Source organism: Herpailurus yagouaroundi, unplaced genomic scaffold, assembly GCF_014898765.1.
Source record: "Herpailurus yagouaroundi ecotype Mexico unplaced genomic scaffold, PumYag 67641, whole genome shotgun sequence".
Classification (NCBI taxonomy): domain Eukaryota; kingdom Metazoa; phylum Chordata; class Mammalia; order Carnivora; family Felidae; genus Herpailurus; species Herpailurus yagouaroundi.
This window is the reverse complement of record NW_024420442.1, coordinates 2,773,979-2,785,271: the sequence shown is the minus strand read 5'-3', so window position 1 is coordinate 2,785,271 and position 11,293 is coordinate 2,773,979. Positions and strand designations below refer to the sequence as shown.

General features: G+C 48.0%; 1 protein-coding gene across 1 annotated transcript in view; it reads left to right on the top strand.

Annotated features, from left to right (window-relative positions):
- The first annotated feature begins 9,626 nt into the window (after window positions 1-9,626).
- The window catches only part of LOC121025387 (A-kinase anchor protein 17B), a 28,464-nt gene continuing 26,797 nt past the window's right edge, over window positions 9,627-11,293 (top strand). Inside the window, exon 1 of the mRNA XM_040467929.1 lies at window positions 9,627-9,874. The gene's annotated coding sequence lies outside the window, so the exon portion shown is untranslated. The remainder of the gene's footprint in view (window positions 9,875-11,293) is intronic.

Genomic DNA, 11,293 nt, shown 5'->3' with positions numbered 1-11,293 from the left:
GACATCACGCTCCGCCTGATGGAATGCAGAGTACGGTGTCACTTCTGTCACAGTCCCGCCAAAGATGTGTAACCTGAACCTAATTATGAGGACACATCACACCCACCCAAACTGAGGGACATTCTCCAAAAGAACTGGCCTGTAGTCTTCGTAAGTGCCAAGGTCTTGAAAGTCAATGAAGGACCAAGGAAATAGTCCAGACTAATGGAGATGAAAATGTGACAGTGAAAAGCACCATATGGTTCGGAACTTTTGCTATCACAGACCATCTGGGGGAAACCAATGAGGCCTGAGTGGGACCTGAGGATTCGATGTTAATTATTAATGCTCATTTCCTGATTTTGACGATTGTGCCATAAATAGGAAGATGTCCCTGTTGGCCACAAAACCCACACAAATTATTCAGGGAAAATGGGGCACCGGGTTGGTAACTCACACTCAAATAGTTCAGGAAGAAATACCCAGGACATTCTGTGCTGTAGTTCCAACTTTTCTGTAAGTTTGTGGTTTTTTTCATAATAATAATAGTAAATAATAATAATAATAATGGGCACCTGGCTGGCTCAGTCAGTGGAATATGCGACTCTTGATCTGGGGGTTGTGAGTTTGAACTCCACATTGGGTGTAGAGATTACTTAAAAATAAAATCTTAAAAAAAACAATAATGAAAAGAATGGCTTGGTTTGAAAGGCAGAGACTGTCGGAGGGACTCTTTCAGACTAAGGGAGGCTAGGTGGAAATGGCAAATGTCAGGTCTGATTCTGAATTGCATCCCAGAAACCCCGTCCCCCAATTTTTTTTTTTTTTTGCTGCGAAGAATATTATTTGTGCAATTAAAGAACTATGAATATGGTCTACAGGTTAGACAGCAGTACTTCATCAATATTAATTTCCCAATTTTAATATTTGTGCTGTCCTTACGGAAGAGAAATATTTTGTTCTGAGAGATACATGCTGAAGTATTTAGGCTTAAAGTAACATCGTGGGTAAAATTTATTCCCAAATACTTCAGGAAAAAAAGGAATACCCTATTATTCAAAGGAAATGATAAAGCAATTGAACAAACTGTTAGCAATTGAGGAAACTGGGTTGAAGGAACATGGATGTTCACCAACTTGCCTGTTAAGTCTGAAATTACCTTTTTTTTTAATTTAAAAAAAAATTTTTTTTTCAACGTTTATTTATTTTTGGGACAGAGAGAGACAGAGCATGAACGGGGGAGGGGCAGAGAGAGAGGGAGACACAGAATCGGAAACAGGCTCCAGGCTCTGAGCCATCAGCCCAGAGCCGGACGCGGGGCTCGAACTCACGGACCGCGAGATCGTGACCTGAGCTGAAGTCGGACGCTTAACCGACTGTGCCACCCAGGAGCCCCTGAAATTATCTTCTAATAAAAAGTTACTAAGGGGCACCTGGCTGGCTCAGTCGGTAGAGCATGGCACTCTTGATCTTGGGGTCGTGAGTTCGAGCCCCATGTTGGGTGTAGAGATTACTTAAAAAAAAAAAAATAGTTCCCAGGGCATAACATCTTTGATCGGCTCTAGAGATATGACTATGGTTCTCAAACATTTCCTCCGGGCTGCCTTCCAGTGTGTACTCCCCAGCCTCCCTGATTATAAAAGCAGGTCTTACAGAAGGTGGGGTTACAGAGATCTACTCTTCGGGCAGGCGTCCGGGACATGCTTCTGTTCTCAGGTCCCCTTAATAAACCATTTCTTGTCAAGCTGGAAAAAACAAGCTACCAAAAAACAACTACCAAAGTTACCCCAGATGCACACGTTTTTGTTCCGGCAATTGCCCTGCTAAAAAGTACCCAACATGTGTATAAAGAGATTCACGCATGGATGTTGATTGTAGCATTATTTGAAATAGTTGAAGACCAGGCTCCATCGAATTGTCCGTTGATAGAGGTTTTTTTCTGTACCATGAAACACTGTGTAGCTGTTAAAAACAAAGAGTAAATCACCTCGTGCCTGTTAGGGTGACTACTATAAAACAAAACAAAACAAAACGAAACAGAAAATGACAAGTGTTGGTGAGGATGTGGAGAAATTGGGACTCTTGTGCCCTCTTGGTGGAAATATACAATGGTGCAGCTGCTGTGGCAAACAGTGTAAAGCTTCCTTAAAAAAATGAAAACTAGAACCACCGTACGACCCAGCAACCCCACTTCTGGGTATGTATCCAAAAGAATTGAAGGCAAGGTCTTGAAGACATATTTGTACATCACGTTCAGAGCGGCACTCTTCACGGTAGCCGGGAGGTGGAAGCCACCCAGATGTCCACTGGCGAATGAATGGATAAATAATATGTGGTGTCTACACACACAATGGAGTATTATTCAGCTTTGAAAAGGAAGGCCATCACGTGTCACACCGTGGATGAACCTTGAGGACATTATGCTAGAAAGAAGCCAGTCACAGGAAGGCAAATACTATACGATTCCACATATTATGGGATGTCTAACCTAGTCAAATTCACACAAACAGCACAATGGTGGTGCCAGGGGCTGGGGGACAGGGAAAAGGGTTGTTAAATGGGTATAAGAGTTTCAGATTTGCAAGACAAAAGGTTCTGGAGATCTGTTTTAGAACAGTATGAATATATATATGTATGTTCTTTATATATTCAATATATATATTCAACATATATATGTATACTGTATATATTCAATATATATAATATACATATTATATATATATTCTTTGTATATATTATATATATTCAATATATATTCTTTATATATATTATATATATACTCAATATATATTCTTTATATATATTATATATATATTCAATATATGTATTCTTTATATATATTATATATATATTGAACTGTGTACTTAAAAATGATAAAAAGGGTCAATTTCAGGTTCTGCACTTTCACCACACTAAAGAAATGAGTAAATCTAGATGTTTGCTATGGAGAGATTCCCAAGGGAGATCATTAAGTGAAAAAACAAGGTGAAAAATGGTGTGTATGCCAAGATTCTGCGTTTGAAAGATACATGTTTGAGTCTGTCCTTAAAAAATTCTGGAAGGATACATCAGAAGCTGTTAACAGGGATTACTCCAAGAAGTAAGGCCGGGAGGGGCGCCAGGGTAGCTCAGTCGGTTGAGCGTCCGACGAAGGCTCAGGTCATGATCCCGTGGTTCATGGGTTTGAGCTCTGTGTAGGGCTCTGTGCCGACAGCGCGGAGCCTGGAGCCTGTTCGGATTCTGCGTCTCCCTCTCTGTCTGCCCCTTCCTCGCTCACAGGCTATCTCTCTCTCAAAAATAAATAAACATTTTAAAAAAAAGAAAGAAAGAAGGCTGGGAGTTAAAAAGGGGAAAACTATTTCTATGTTCTCACTTTACTTTATGTTAAAGTCTTTTGTACTGGTGGGAGAGGAAAAATAAAAAATAAACAAATAAAAATAAAGCCTTCTGTACTATTTTTCTTACCACATGCACACATGATATTTATAATAAATGTTTAACATTTTATATTATGGCTAATATTGAGTGCTTACAATGTGCCAGGCATTGTTCTAAGCACTTACATGGAGTAGCTCATTTAATCTGAAAGTTACTCTATGAGGTAGAAAAAAAACTAGCGTTATTGCTACCTTATAGATAGGAAACAGTCTCAGAGGGATTAAGTAACATGGCCAAGGTCACACAAGGTCACTCAACATCACTCAAGGTAGTTAGTCCTCCTTGAGTCAAACTCAGGCAATCTGACACTAAATCCTACATTTTATTTTTTAGTGTTTATTTATTTTTGAGAGAGAGAGAGAGGGGCAGAGACAGAGAGACAGAGGGAGACAGAGGATCCAAGCGGACTCTGCACAGCCAGGGCAGAGCCCGATGTGGGGCTCGAACTCATGAACCGTGAAATCACGACCTGAGCTGAAATCATGAGTTTGATGCTTAACCGACTGAGCCACCCAGGTGCCCCCATTTTCCTTTTAAAATACCTTTCCTCAAATTCTCTTATAAATAGTCACAGTGTTTTTAGAGCTGGCAGCGAGGGCCCCATATTCATTTTAGAGAAGAGGCAAGTAATCAAATCTTTAGAAAAGCAGGGAAAAAAAAAAAGATGGGGAGAGGAAAGTGTGGGTCTGCCGTTACCGAGGAATGGCTTCCCTTTACTTGTTCATGGATGTGAAAGTCTAGGTTTTATTTTTCCCGTTCTTTCTATTTCAGATTTATACGTATTTATTCATATTTATTCATATTTCATATTTTCCTCTATTCGTACGGGGACAGTTTCGCTGGGGCAGTATATGTAAGGGACTGTGTCCGGGGAGCACTAGGACACTGGGAGAATTTTTCCAGGAGCCCAGTTGGAGGAAAACCAAAAGATGATTGCTGTTTTAAGCTACTAAAAAAATGGTCTATGTATAATGATGGGGAATCCTGGAGTGTTAAAAAGTTAGATCAAAAATATGGAGATTATCTAGCCCAATTCCCCTCATCTTACAGGTGGAGAAACTGAGCCCCAGAGGAAAAAATAAATCACTACAGGCCACACAGCTACTGAAGATGGGGTCTGGACTAAATCTAGGTGTCCTGATTCCTTGGCCACTGTTTTATAAGACTTCCAAAGCCCATGGGGGGCGCCTGGGGGGCGCAGTCGGGTTAAGCGTCCGACTTCCACTTCGGCTCAGGTCATGATCTCATGGTTTGTGGGTTCGAGCCTCACGCCGGGCTCTGTGCTGACAGCGTAGAGCCTGGAGCCTGCTTCGGCTTCTGTGTCTCCCTCTCTCGCTGCCCTTCCGCTGCTCAGGCTCTCTTTCTCTCTCTTAAAAATAAACAAACATTTAAAAAAAATTTTTTTAAAGCCTTCCGAAACCCTTTAAAACCAATGAACAAATCCTTGTAAGAACTCAGTGAGGTAGGTTAGTGTGGTACTTCTTTTCACTTTTGAGCCATTTACTGAAAAAAATGATTAGGTGGCTGTAATGGAAAACGGATTCTACTGTAATTAAACATGTTTTTAAACACTCCAAAAAGAGCAGACTATTAAGGAGGCTTATGACCTCAGGAATTAGCTTTCGGTTTCTTACGCAACCAGTTTGAAGATCACCGCTTCTCACCTGGCATCTTAAATTCCTTTTATATTAGGCATAAAGCCTGTCTTTGCTTAGTGAGATTAAGCAAATACGGGGTCATTAGATCAGCTGCATCTCGGTGCTGTCAGCCGATGAATGGGGGGGAGGGGCAGTGTGGCATCCGCGACTTGCATAAATTATTAGAGTGCATCCCTTTGCCTGTTGGCTTTCCTTCCAAAAGGCTCCCTTTAGGCTGTGGCTTCTTATCCGCCCTTTTGTTATATGGAGTACGTAGGGGGGCGCACAACAGGCTTATGGAATGTATTGTGGTAATTTTTATCTGAGTATCACACAGTTTGCCCAAGCAGACTTTTTTTTTTTAAATATGAAATTTATTGTCACCTTGGTTTCCCTACAAAACCCAGTGCTCCTCCCAACAGGTGCCCTCCTCGATGCCCAGCACCCACCCTCCCCACCCTCCCACCCCCCATCAACCCTCGGATTGTTCTCAGTTTTTAAGAGTCTCTTATGGTTTGCCTCCCTCCCTCTCTAACTTTTTTTTCCCCCTTCCCCTCCCAAGCAGACTTTAATTAAGGTTTGCATAGACGGTTCTTTAATCATTAAGGGCAGATGGGTTGGAATTTTTAATTCAAAATTCGAATGGAAGTGACGGCATCATGGACCTGAGGCATAGGTTAAGTTTGGAGTTCTGGGCTTCTGGTCTGTCCTTTCTCGGGTTTTCCTCCTTCTAGCGTTCACTGCTCTCACGCTGGAACATGCGTGTCCTTTCCAAAAGGTACCTCTGGTCCAAAATTATTTCCTGCCACCATGAAAATGCCCAGGGCCCCAGTGTCCTGATCGCAGCCAGCAGGATGGGGGAGATGACAGACCGAGCTGAAAGAAACCTTGCAAAGCATCTCACTTGATTTTAGTGATGGGGAAACTGAGACCTAGGGTGCCGGGTCGGTCACTTGCCCAAGGTTAACAGCAGAGCTGAAATTTGAATACCTCGAGGAATGATTTAACGTAGATGAGTAGATGAGTCTTCGCTTCCTCCCCTGTAGAATGGAAAACGAGGTATTAACTCAGGTCACTCTGAGGATCAAATATGATAAAGTAAGTGAAACCACTCTGAAAACTGCAAATTGGGATAGGCACCTTAAAAAGTTTTTTTTCTATTGAGCTATGCTGTCTTCCTTATGCTAAATGTTAATCACTAACACATACTGGCATGTGGCTCTTCCAAGTGGGATTTGCATTTTGAAATTTTTTTTTTAAATTTTTTGAGAGAAAGCGCATGTGTGGGAGCAGGGGAGAGGGGCAGAGAGAGAGAGAGAGAGAGAGAGAGAGGGAGAAATAGGGTCTTAAGCAGGCTCCATGCCGAGTGTGGGGTTCGATCCCACCACCCTGGGATCAGGACGCAGGCCGAAATCAACAGCTGGACTTTCAACCGGCTGAGCCACCCAGGTGCCCAGGTTTTATTTGCATTTTGAAAGAGGAGATCCTGAGGACACGTCTAATCCTAGAGGGGGAAAAAAATGGACAGAGAAGCATTCTGGGTGCCCCTCAAATCCCTTAGTCGTGCAGAGCCAATATTTGAACAGTAAGAACACAGCCTGCTTTCAGAGGCCAAGGAGCTGAGGACTTTGTAAAGAACCTGAAAAACTGCCCACATAGTAGTTTCTAGCATCTAGGGTGAAATCTGATTAAATTAACTTAAAAGTGCCTTCTAACACTGAAGTTCTGTAATTACATGATTCCAATGGCTTCATTTTGATAACATACAGTCAGTCCTGTTCATGTCCTTTCTCTTCAGATCCAGAAACATCCATGCCTATGGTATGTTACAAATTGCTATCTGGATCTAATTGTTCATCTAAGTTTTTGAGATATAATTGACATATAACATTGTGTAACTTTAAAGTGTACAATGTGTTGGATTGATTTATTCTGATGTTTTTTATTTTTATTTTTTTTAAAAGTTTTTATTTATTTATTTTGAGAGAGACAGAGGCAGTGCGGGTGGGGTACGGGCAGAGAGAGAGGGAGAGAGAGAACCCCAAGCGGGCTCCACGATGTCAGTACAGAGCCCGACATGGGGCTCAGACTCACAAAACTGAGAGATCTTGACCTGAGTCAAAACCAAGAGTCGGACACTCAACCGACTGAGCCACCCAGGAGCCCCCCTGGTCTTTTAAAAAAATGTTTGTATATTTTGAGAGAAAGAGAGTGTGTGTGCACACATATGGGGAAGGGGCAGAGAGAGAATCCCAAGCAGGCTCCTCTCTGTCAGGCAGAGCCTGACTCTGGGCTTGAGCCCACGAACTGTGAGCTCATGACCTGAACTTTAATCAAGAGTTCGACGCTCAACTGACTGAGCCACCAAGGCTCCTCTGATTTATCCTGATCTTAAAAAAGAAAAATAAAAGACAAAAAGAATTCAACATACACAATAAGCACATACTCTCTCAAATACAGAATATTTTAATCTTACGTTGTTGTTGTTGTTTTTTCTAAGTTAAGGTGAAGGAAATGAAAGAAAAGGGCCGTAACCTCCGGCCTTGGAAATGCCAACCTTAATGGACTGAGTTTGAATATTATTCGCTGGTACTCCACAAGGAAGAAAATCCCAGTCTCAGTTGCCTGGATGAATCTGGAGTCCAATCATTACAAATAGCTGCCTGATGTCTATGTGGCAATGTGAATGGAAGTAGAATCATTTATACTGGAAGCACCTGATGAAGGGATCGAATCAAATATTTAGAAATCACGTTGTTATACCCCCTCCCCCATACTTGACACACGTAGGTGCTCAGGATATGTGTTCAATGAATGAATAAAATACATCAATGTGTTGTAGGTCAGGATTAGGAGGGTAGGGGACAGGTTATTCCAGACTTTGTATCAGAGGCATAGAAGTGTCGGAGACCATGGCTCATTTGAGAAACAGAAGGAAGTTCAGGGGATCTGAAGTATAAAGTGCTCTGTGGTGCAGGTGAAACAGACGCTGGGCAGGTGAGGCCAGATCACGGAGGGTTTCACATGTTATTCGGGGGTTTGGGATCTTATCCTGGAATTGAAGGCGGGGGGGGGGGGGGTTGGAGAAGGAGTAGGAAAGGATCTGAAGCTGGGGTGGGCTTTTAGGTCAGGTGGGGTAACAGGATTATCTTCGTGTTTTAGAGACGACTGTGGCTTCTGGTGTCAAATGGATGAGGAGAGGAGCATTGGGAGGCCACCGGGAGGGGACAAGCCTAGAGGTAAGGTGTCCTGTGGGGAGGCAGTTGTGCACACAGGATGAGGGCCTGAGCTTGGCGTTGGTAGCAAGACAGATGGAGAGATGTTAAGTACCGAATGAGCCAGTGAAGAGGTCCTGAGAGAAAAGAGTGAAATTAGCACTCCCCTCCCACCCCCAGCAAAACCCAATGACATTTACCAGCTAATCAAGTAGAAAACAGAGCCCTGTGATAGCAGCAGCAGTGAGAAATAGCCCAGGGGTTAGTTGACAGTAAATCTAATATTCGTTGGCTGTGAGATATAGCCGTCAAGAAAGCAAATGCCATCTTAGGGAGCTCTGAGTAGAAAAATCTAGTGTCTAGACAAGGGATGTGACTGTCCTGGTCTGCTCTGTACAGAAGGGTCTGTGCCCTGGGGTTGGGGGTTGGGGGGGGAGAGAGACTCATTTCCCACCTTCCACTTGGGAAAGCTATAAAGGAATTGGCGTAAACTCGAAGGAGAGACTTGAACTCCGTTCTTTGTAACAGAACCTGGAAGAACTGTGGGGCCAGATTTGCCTTCAAATTGTTGGACCCCCGTGGGAAGAGGGGCCAAGCTGCCTTTGTGTGGTTTCAAGGGGGTAGAAGTTACCAGGGGGCCGGTTTCACTCAGTCTCACGCGACCCAAGTGGCGGTCCGTAGTGCCAGTGAGTGCTTGTCACCAGAAGTTGTCCAGCCTGGAGGGCAGAGCCCCTGTACGTGAGACAAACAACAACAACAACAAAACACAAGCAAGACACACAGCAATGCGGGGACAGAGTCAGCGGATGACCTTCGAGGTTCTTGCTGACCCTGTGATGTGTGAGTTGTGGCCAGGAGGGTGTACATTTCGCAGCGGCCCTGCTCGGGGATGAGATGGACAACGGTACCTCTCTCATTAGCTTTTTAAGTATTCGCTTATTCAGAATAGGTCGCGTGGGGGTCGGCAGACCGGGTGAGCTGCAGCCTTGAAATCACTGAACTTGGCGCGGAGGGGGGGGGGGTTGGGGGTGGGGGGAGCCCGGGCGAAGCCTCTCAATCGTCAGGAGCAACCGCGCAGTGGGATCAACTTTGGCTGCAGCTCCGCCGCACGAGAGGGGCGGGGTTAACTTGAACGGGTCCTCAGGAGAAGGCGATTGGCCCCGGGGGATTCGAAGGGGCGGGACTAGCCCATCGTTGCCATTGGTCCAGAGGGCGAGTTGAGGGATCGCAGCCAGGGGGCGGAGCCGGCGAGGGCCGGCAATTGGCTAGGCGAGAGCCCACCAAGCGGTGGGAGGGAGCCGGCGGACGGACGGGTGGGCGAGCCCGCTGCCGGGAGCCGAGATCCCGGAGTCGGGAAGCAGCCGCGGCGAGCTCGCCTGGGCCGCAGCGGGGCGAGGGGGCGCACGGGGCGTTGGCATCTGGGCGCGCGCGTGCGTCGCCGGCTTGGACGCGGCCATTCAACAGCTGGCCTCGCGGGCCACAGTCGCGGAGAGCGATCGAGAGCGTTGGCGGTTGCGACTGCGGCGGCCGGGAAGAGGCGGCGGCGGCGGTCCCGTTACCTCAGCGGAGACCCGAGCGGAGGCGCAGCGGCCCCTCAGGCTCCGGGTAAATGCCCTCCGCGGCTCTCGCTGACAGGCAGCCACGTCCCGCTGCGTCTCTCGGGCCCCCGCCGGCCGCCCCGGCCTAGGCGAGGGGGGTGGGGGGTGGGGTGGGGGGGGAAGCTCTGGTACCGCGCCGACCGGGCCACGAAGGACCCTCGGTGGAGATTGGGGAGGGGAGGCGCGGGAGGCCCGGGCCGCCCCACCTGCCCCCACAGAGTCGGGCTTTCCAGAGATGCGCCTGGGCTCTTCCCCTGGTCCTCTCCCTTCTCCCTGGACCGCGCCGGGCCCCGGCGCCGCACTAGAGGGCGCTCAGGGGCCCCCTCAGACCGCTGCTCCGACAGAGGTCACTCGAGGCGCTCCCCCGGGGTACGCCGGCGGCGGCTTCCCGCTTCTGGGAACCGAAGGTGCCCTCTTCTGTTCGAGGTGGGGGCCGGGGCCGGGGCCGCCCCTCCCCCTCCTGCCCCCGCTGCCGCCCCCGCGCCCGGCCCCGTCCAGTTAACGGGGCCCCGCGGGTGACCGGGTCCCTTTGGCTTCAGGGACTTGTCAAGAGTGTCACTTGAGGTGTTCCGGGGCGGCGGGCGGGATAATCCCTTCCCCTGTCTGACTGGGAGAGCCGGACTCCCTCCCGGGGCCCGAAGCACCGCGTCGCGAGGTGGGAACGGGGTGGGGGGGCGGGGGGGGGGGGGGGGGGGGCAGGGGGACAGGGAAGGGGGGGCAGGGGGCGGGGCGAGGGGAAGAAGCGGGGTGGGGAGGCCGAAGCTGTGGGAGAAACTGCCGTCCCCGAACTCGGGGCGGGGTGGGGGGGGGGAGACGGGGTAGCCTCGGCCCTGGGGACCCTCGGCTTTGCGTGTGGCGTCCTGCCCTTTTTGCCGTTTTTTCGGAAGGCGGCCGTTCCCGGAGCACTTTTGATCGCGGCCGACCCTGAGGCGCGGCTCCCAGCGCCGGGGCGGGTCGCCTTGGGGGGCCTTTTCGGTTTCTCGGGGTCTTTTCTCGTTTGAGGGTAAAGGTTTCGAGGGTGGCGCCCATTTTGGGCCGTTTGCCCGCCGGCCTCTGAGGTAACTTTCAAAGTTCGTGCCGTTGACCTAGCGTGAACTTGGGCGGCGCGGCTGGGGCGTTCATGCTGAGGAGATCCCCGCCTTGGGCTAATCTAGTTGGGATCCCCCAAGTTCTGGTTTTTCGGTTGCCTTTCTTTTTTTTTTAAAGCTATTTATTTATTTATTTATTTCTGAGAGAGAGAGAGAGAGAGAGAGAACACGAACAAGTGCGGGAGGGGCAGAGAGAGACAGGGAGACAGAATCTAAAGGACGCTTCAGGCTCCGAGCTGTCAGCACAGAGCCCAAAGGGGGATGGGGGTGGGGTGGGGGAGGATGGGGGTTGGGGGAAGGCGGGGGGCTGGGGCTCGAACCGACAAACCGTGAAATCA